At 44.2% G+C, this 6,639-nt stretch overlaps 1 protein-coding gene across 6 annotated transcripts in view; it reads right to left on the bottom strand.

The window, feature by feature from the left end:
- The window catches only part of ACACA (acetyl-CoA carboxylase alpha), a 324,534-nt gene that overhangs the window by 272,918 nt on the left and 44,977 nt on the right, over positions 1-6,639 (bottom strand). The window lies entirely within an intron of this gene.

Here is a 6,639-nt window from a genome sequence, read left to right on the forward strand (position 1 = left end):
CTGGAGTGCAATGGCGCGATCTCGGCTCACCGCAACCTCCGTCTCCTGGGTTCAGGCAATTCTCCTGCCTCAGCCTCCTGAGTACCTGGGATTACAGGCACACACCACCATGCCCAGCTGATTTTTTTGTATTTTTAGTAGAGACGGGGTTTCACCATGTTGACCAGGATGGTCTCGATCACTTGACGTCGTGATCCACCCGCCTCGGCCTCCCAAAGTGCTGGGATTACAGGCTTTCCAATATTTCTTTTACTTCAGCTTTCACTGATCTTTCTCCCTCTGAATTATTGTAGCAATACAGTCATACCACACAGTTCAGAATTTTTATTTTTTTAGATGGAGTCTCACTCTGTCTCCCAGGCTGGAGTGCAATGGCATATTGTTGGCTCACTGCAACCTCTGCCTCCTGGGTTCAAGTGATTCTCCTGCCTCAGCCTCCTGAGTAGCTGGAATCACAGGTGGGCGTCACCATCCCCAGCCAATTTTTGTATTTCCGGTAGAGACAGGGTCTCACTTTGTTGGCCAGGCTAGTATCAAACTCCTGACCTCAAATGATCCACCCACCTCTGCCTCCCAAAGTTCTGGGATTACAGGTATGAGCCACTGTGCCTGGCTCACAGTTCAGAATTTAATTAGGATATAATCTTTTGTTTGCATACTGGTTTTAGATTTCCAGTTAAATCTTGAAGGCAGAGACCATCTCTTATAGTTTGCTACCCCCTTTCATAGCTCTTCGAGTAGGACTAGGTATTTCTATTAGTAAGCACTTCATTGACTGAAATAAAGATTAGCTCTGTACCTGAGAGGCCACTCTGCTCCTGATGCCTGCTTATCCGTCTTCAAGTTGTCTTTGAGAGGCAAAGCCTCCAGTGGGATATTTAGCTGCTTTACAGATGAACAGAATTCGTCAAGAAAGTTAGTACCTTGCCCACAGCTGTGGCTCCACTTGTGAGATAAAAGAAAAATAAGACACAAAGTCCTTATCTGAATACTATGTCTCTTTGCTCTGGTTAATCATTCCGGTTTATCCAGAGTTAAGAGCCTGAAGGAACTTCATACCACAAAGTCAGAAAGTGTCCTCAGGGAGGCCACTTTATAAGCCTGGTCCTAATGATGAAAGGTAGAATTGCACAATGAAGAACAGTGTGAATAGTAGAGACTCCCCAGGATGTTTTCACATGGACACGGGGTTTTCACATGGACACAGGGTTTTCACGTAGCATTTCTGCTCTCACTCCTTCCTTATTATCCAGTAGCAAACACTTCTAGTCTCTATACTTCAGCCAGTCAACAAATCTTAGCTTCTTCCTCCATAACCCCTCCAATAGGTATGTTTTCTAAATCCCTTTCTAAGTCCTATACCTCATAACTGAAAAACCTGGAGAAACTTTAAAGGGCTCTTTTCTCTAAAGACAGGAAAATGGACAAGATGACTTGTTTGGGTCTTGCCCAGTTGTAGGATTCTGCATTTTATTGTTGATCAGCTTTACAGCCTAGCCATCCCTGACTTCACTTTCCTCTAAAGCCGTGAAGGTGCTCCTGGCGTTTATTTCCTGCTCCTGTCCCTACCTTCTCTTTGGACTTCTCTAGTATCTCCATTATTCCTATATCAGACTCAGGTTTTTTCTGCTACATGTTTAGGTTCCACCTGTCTTCTACCCTTAATGTCTATTGTTGCTTTTATATATGAAACATAATACATAATAAAATATAAGAATAATTTTGTAGAGCCTTTATTGTCAAGAAAAATTGAGCCATCATTCAGTCTCTTTTCATCCTTTAATATCCTCTGTCTTAAAATTTTCCTATATGTCACATCTTAGAGCAGAAGATTTCACATTGTCCCGTCTTTTTTTAAATCTCACCTCTGGGCTGGGCATGGTGGCTCACCCTATAATCTCAGCACTCTGGGAGGCTGAGGCAGGTAGATTGCCTGAGGTCAGGAGTTTGAGACCAGCTTGACCAACATGGTGAAACCCCATCTCTACTAAAAATACAAAAATTACCTGGGCATGGTGGAGCATGCCTGTAATCCCAGCTACTTGGGAGGCTGAGGCAGGAGAATCTGTTGAATCCGGGAGGCGGAGGTTGCATTAAGCCAAGATCATGCCATTGCACTCCAGCCTGGGTGACAGGGAGAGATTTCGTCTCAAAAAAACAAAAAAAATCTCACCTCCTAGATCTGCAGGTAGAAAGTTATTTCCCAACACAAGTCTTGTTTATCAGTGGACCTATTGTGCTGATGTGCCCAATTTTCTTAACAGGAAAGAAAAAAGAAAGAATAAAGACAAGAAAAAATCCACGAAAAGGAAATGTAGCTTAAATCAATGAACAAGATGGCCATAATCAGTTGAATAACATAGTTTTGGGGGTGAATACAGGCAAGCAAAATTGAGAAGAATTGATTCTTGGTACTGGCAGTGTCAGTCTCAAGAGCGGCAGTGACCCTACCTGTTATGTGCTCTGTGTTGTAAACAGCTTGAGCTCTTTAATCAGATAGGCCATGCTTTAAATCCTGACTGTCACTAATTAGCTCTGTGACCTTGAGGAAGTGACCCCTTTCTGAGCCTCAGTTTCCTTATCTATATATTGAAGATACAAAGCCTACATTCTAAGATGGTGTTTTGGATTAAATTATATAACCAAAACGTAAAGGTTCTGGCACAGAGCTTGGGAGTTAGTAGGCACACAGAGAATATTACTTTCCCCTTTCTCTGCTTTGTCCCCATCCTCCCATTTCCTATTAGTACTCAGTACAGAACAGAGTGCTTTTTGGATCCTCGCTTGATTCAGAAATTGTGATTGCTGGGTGTGGTGGTTCATGCCTGTAATCCTAGCACTTTGGGAGGCTAAGGTGGGTGGATCACCTGAGGTCAGGAGTTCAAAATGAGCTTGGCCGACATGGTGAAACCCCTGTCTCTACTAAAAATACAAAATTAGCTGGGTGTAGGGGTGCACACCTGTAGTTCCAGCTACTTGAGAGGCTGAGACAGGAGAGTCACTTGAACCCAGGAGGCGGAGGTTGCAGTGAGCTGAGATTGCATCACTGCACTCCAGCTTGGGCAAGGCAGAGTGAGACTCCATCTCAAAAAAAAAAAAAAAAAAGAAATTGTGATGTTACTAAATTCACTGCCCCCTGCACTCACCCTGAGCAACAGAGTGGAGACCCTGTCTTAAAAAAAAAATCAGTGGCTGGGCACAGTGGCTCACGTCTGTAATCCCAGCACTTTCAGAGGCCGAGGTGGGTGGATCACCTGAGGTCAGGAGTTTGAGACCAGTCTGGCCAACACGGTGAAACCCTGTCTCTACTAAAAATACAAAAATTATTAGAATGGAAAATCCTATTTAAAAAAATACAAAAATTAGCGGGGCGTGGTGGCAGGCACCTGTAATCCCAGCTACTTGGGAGGCTGAGACAGGAGAATCACTTGAACCCAGAAGGTGGAGGTTGCAGTAAACCAAGATCATGCCATTGCACCCTAGCCTGGGCAACAAGAGCAAGACTCCGTCAAAAAAAAATATTCAGTTCACCAGCCCATCCACCCCAGTATTTCCAGGTTAATGGAGCATGATCAGGGACCTTGGGATATCACAAATCCTTTACCCTTACTTGGAGGGAGCAAATGACTGTGGCCTGAGCTTCTGAGAACCAACCAAAGGGCTGGCACATGTAAGTATGCCTGGCTCCACTCAGGCTTATTATTGCATCACACTGGAAAGATTTTTGGCCCCTTTGGCAAGGTTGTGTAACAATGGGAACTTGCATGTATTACAAGTAGGAGTATAAATGAGGACAATCCCTTAGAAAACAGTTTGGCATGAATTGGTAAAGCTGTATATACCCTGCAAACCCTATAACCAGCTGCTACTTCTGAATTTATACCCTGAAGAAATTTTACAAACTGCCCCAGAAACATTGTTCATTATGGCTACAAATTGGAAACAACACAAATGTCTCCTAACAGTAGAATGAATAAATAAATTGTGGTACATTCATACAATGAAATATTACAAAGCAATGAGAATGAACAGATGATTGCCACATGAAGCAATATGGATGAGTTTTACCAACATAATGTTGTGCAAAAAAGGTATGTTTCCTGTTACAAAAAACAGGCAAAACAGGCCAGGCACTAGTGGCTCATGCCTATAATTCCAGCAGTTTGGGAGGCTGAAGCAGGAGGATTACTTAACGCCAGGAGTTCACGACCAGCCTGGGCAACATAGGGAGACCCTGCCTCACAAAAATTATAAACAATTTAGCTGGGCATGGTGAAACATGCCCGTAGTCCCACCTACTAGGGAGGGTGAGGTGGGAGGACTGCTTGAGCCCAGGAGTTGGAAGTAGCGGTGAGTCTTGATTGCACAATTCTGCTCCAGCCTAGGTGATATAACAAAACTCTGTCAAAATTAAAACAAACAAACAAACAAAACAAATGGGCAAAACAAGCCAGGTGCCTGCCCTTAGAGCCTCAGCTATTCAGGGAGCTGAGGTGGGAGGATCACTTGAGATGAGGAGTTCAAAGCCTGGGCAACACAGAGAGAGAAAGACCTCATTTCTAGAAACAAACAAACAAACATATATATATATATGTATATATATGCAAAACTTATATGTAATGGAAAGAATCTGGATAATTTTTTTTTTTCTGAGTCTTGCTCTGTCACCCAGGCTGGAGGGCAGTGGCATAATCTCGGCTCACTGCAATCTCTGCCTCCTGGGTTCAATCAATTCTCCTAACTCAGCCTCCCAAGTAGCTGGGATTACAGGCACCCACCAACACACCCCATTAATTTTTATATTTTTAGTAGAAACAGAGTTTCACCATGTTGGCCAAGCTGGTCTCCAACTCCTGACCTCATGATCTGCCTGCCTTGGCCTCCCAAAGTGCTGGGATTACAGGTGTGAGCCACAGGCCTGGCCCCCTAATTATTTATTTATTTATATTTGAGACAGAATCTCACTCTGTCACCCAGGCTGGAGTGCAGTGGCTCCATCTCCACTCTGCAACCTCTGCCTCCCCGGTTCAAGCAATTCTCCTGCCTCAGACTCCTGAGTACCTGGGATGACAGGCACAGCCACCATGCCCCTCTAATTTTTGTATTTTTTGTAGAGACAGGTTTTCACCATGTTGGACAGGCTGATCTTGAAGTCCTGGCCTCAAGTGATCCGCCCACCTCGGCCTCCCAAGTGCTGGGATTATAGGTGTGAACCGCCATGGCTGGCTGATAATACGTACTTCTGATGGTGAGTAGTGACTGGGAGACAACATAAAAGAAATTTCCAGGTCAGGTGCGGTGGTTTATGCCTGTAATTCAGCACTTTGGGAGGCCAAGGCGGGCAGATCACTTGAGGTCAGGAGTTCAAGACCAGCCTGGCCAATATGCTGAAACCCTGTCTCTACTAAAAATACAAAAATTAACTGGGTGTGGTGGTGCGTGCCTGTAATCCCAGCTACTGGGGAGGCTGAGGTAGGAGAATCGCTCGAACCCGGAAGGCAGAGATATCAGCAAGCTGAGATCGCGCCACTGTACTCCAGCCTGGGTGACAGAGTTAGACTCCAACCCCGCCCCCCAAAAAAATTCTGGGATGTTGTAAAAAAATTACTAAGATGCATTCACTTTGTGTTATACATCATAAAAATTTACTTTAAAATACATAAGCCAGGCATGGTGGCTCATGCCTGTAATCCCAGCACTTTGGGAGGCCAAGGAGGAGGGATCACCCTGAGGTAAGGAGTTGGAGACCAGACTGGCCAACATGGGGAAACTTCATATCTAGTAAAAATCCAAAAATCAGCTGGGCGTGGTGGTGCATGCCTGTAATCTCAGCTGCTCCGGAGGTTGAATCACTTGAACCCAGGAGATGGAGGTTCCAATGAGCTGAGATCATGCCACTGCACTCCAGCCTGGGCAACAGAGCAAGACTCCACCTCTAAATAAATAAATAAACAGAAATACATAGAGTTGCTGGGCATGGTGGCTCACACCTGTAATCCCAGCACTTTGGGAGGCTAAGGTAGGTGGATCACAAGGTCAGGAGTTCAAGATCAGCCTGACCAACATAGTAAAACTCCATCTCTACTAAAAATATAAAACTTAGTCAGGCATGGTGGCATGCATCTGTAATCCCAGCTACTCAGGAGGCTGAGGCAGAAGAATTGCTTGAACCCGGGAGGCAGAGGTTGCGTCAGCCAAGATCACGCCACTGTACTCCAGCCTGGGCGACAGAGCAAGACTTTCAAAAAAAAAGAAATAGAATTTGATTCCATTTATATAATATTCAAAAGTAAACAAAATATTTTTAGTGATACATATATAGATAGTTCACTGTTTTTACAAAGCATGGAAAAATAAAGATTGGGAGGAAGAAAGAGACCAAAGGACCAGAGGTGCAGACATGTAAAGAGCATCCATAATGCTGGCAATGTTCAATTTCTTAATTTGGGTGATGATAACATAGTGTTCACTTTTTCTGTATTATTACTATTAAAAATATACTTATGTTCCATACACTTTTCTGTATGTATGATATATTCCACAACTAAAAAACGGCTGCAGCCCGGTGTGGTAGCTCACATCTATAATGCCAGCACTTTGGGAGGCTGAGGGGGACAAATCACTTGAGGTCAGGAGTTC

The sequence above is a fragment of the Cebus imitator genome, unplaced genomic scaffold (assembly GCF_001604975.1).
Source record: "Cebus imitator isolate Cc_AM_T3 unplaced genomic scaffold, Cebus_imitator-1.0 Scaffold121, whole genome shotgun sequence".
NCBI classification, from domain to species: domain Eukaryota; kingdom Metazoa; phylum Chordata; class Mammalia; order Primates; family Cebidae; genus Cebus; species Cebus imitator.